Source organism: Microtus oregoni, unplaced genomic scaffold, assembly GCF_018167655.1.
Source record: "Microtus oregoni isolate MIOR12 unplaced genomic scaffold, Mior012 000092F_ref0000046, whole genome shotgun sequence".
Classification (NCBI taxonomy): Eukaryota; Metazoa; Chordata; class Mammalia; order Rodentia; family Cricetidae; genus Microtus; species Microtus oregoni.
In genome coordinates this window covers 2,246,247-2,248,250 of record NW_024544604.1, presented here as the reverse complement: position 1 = coordinate 2,248,250, position 2,004 = coordinate 2,246,247, and positions in this window count along the sequence as shown.

The following is a 2,004-nucleotide window of genomic DNA, read 5'->3' as shown; positions in this document are numbered from 1 at the left end:
ACAGCATGCCCTTAAATGTATGCCTGAAACACAAAAACCCTGTGGTAGGCCAATTGGTCAGTAGTTTAACACCAATCACAATTGTGCCAACTAGATATCTAGAAAAAATATCTTATTCCTGTAGATTGGCTGGACCAGTGATATCTAAACTTGGAGTTAATGACATGGCCCTAAGTTTGTAAGTGATAAGGAACAAAAAAATTCCTATTGCACATGAAAAAACAAATATTACTGATGTTCAAAGAGAAATAAATATGAGAAACTGAAAGGAAGTCATGAATTGTTTTAACTTTCAGTCTAGCATGTTTTTAGGACTGGCCTTACCAACAAATTGCTCTTTGGTGGGTTTATCACAATTACATTTACAACAAAGGAAAATCCCATTCATTTGATAGCTACAGAATCAAAGTTTATCAAGCAATTTTTCTGTAATGTCTTGTTTATACAATAGAATGGTATTGTATTTAAACAGGTCAACAGATAAGGAAAGACTTCCTAGTAGAATTGGTAGCAATAATGACATCTGATAAGTGACTAGGATTAGCAGCCAGAAACAGGCCATTAAAAGTAAATGTTGCTCTGAATTGAATTGTGTCTCCCCGCAAGATAGGTTGATGTCCTAAACACGAATACCTCAGAACATGAACTTAATGGAGTTATAGATGTAATTAGCTAAGTTTAGGTCATACTGGAGGTAGAAGTCATCTTCATCCAACACACCAGAAGTCCTTACGAGACATAGCTGGGAAAGCCCAAGAAAAGAACTGCATCTAATGGGCACAGTTGAAGTGCTGCTGCTGCAAACCCAAGGTTGCTAGCAATTTCTAGGAAGTAGAAAGAAGGAAGGACAAGTGCTTGTTTCAGAGCAAACAAGGCCCTGCTTACACCTTGAGTCTAGAAATCTGAACCAATAATTTCTGTGATTTAAAATCACCAAGATTTTGATACTTGGTTAAAAGAGCCAGAAGAAAGTACGTTGCCTCCCTGTTAAGGAAAACAACATGTTTAAAGTTGTGCAATGAGAATAAAAGTGAGAATGGCTCAACCAGAGCAAGCAAACAACTCCGTTGTAAAGTCAGGAGAGAAAGACAGGTGACACCAAGAAATGAGGCTGGCCAGAAGAACAAGACAAGCAGGAGCTAGATTATGCAGGAGTTATGAATCAAAATAAGAAAAGTTCTTTGAACAATTTAAGAAGGTAAATAAATGATAGAGTGATCAATTTTGTGTTGTAGAAGGGTACTATGTTTCACTAAAAATAGATTACATGGATATGGAAGGATGACTAAGACCAAAAAGTGCTTGCTGGACAAGTATAAGGACTGTAGTTTGGACTCCCCAGCATTCATATAAATGCCACAGTACCAAGTAAGTGTGGCTGCCCACTTATAATTCCAGTGCTTGGAAAGGGAAAATGAGAAGTCCTGGAGCAAGGTGATCAGTTAGACTAGTGATATGGGAAGGTCATATGTCAATCTGTTGATTTCATTGGATAATAAAGAAACTGCCTTGGCCCATTTGATAGGCCAACTCTTAGGTGGGTGTAGTGGACAGAACAGAATGCTGGGAGGAAGTGAGGCAATCGCAATGCCTCTCCTCTCTGGGACAGACAAGATGAAGCTCCAGCCCAAGATGGACGTACACTAGAATCTTCCTGGTAAGACACAACCTTGTGGTGCTACACAGATTATTAGATATGGGTTAAAGCAAGATATGAGAGTTAGCCAGTAAGAGACTAGAGGTAATTGGCCAGGCAGTGTTGTTATTTCGGGTCATAAGTTAGCCAGGCGGCCGGGAGCTGGGTGGCCGGATGCAGCCTGCTGTTCCTTCTACAGACTAGTCGGTATCTGTGAGCTCTAGATTCAACTGGGAAACTACCTCAACAGGTTAGGAGAAGGTGGAGGAAGAAGACTTTCAATGTTATCCTTGGGCCTCTACACATTCCTGCAGCCCTACACATGGTAATATGTACATATACATATATGCACACCACTACACATTAAA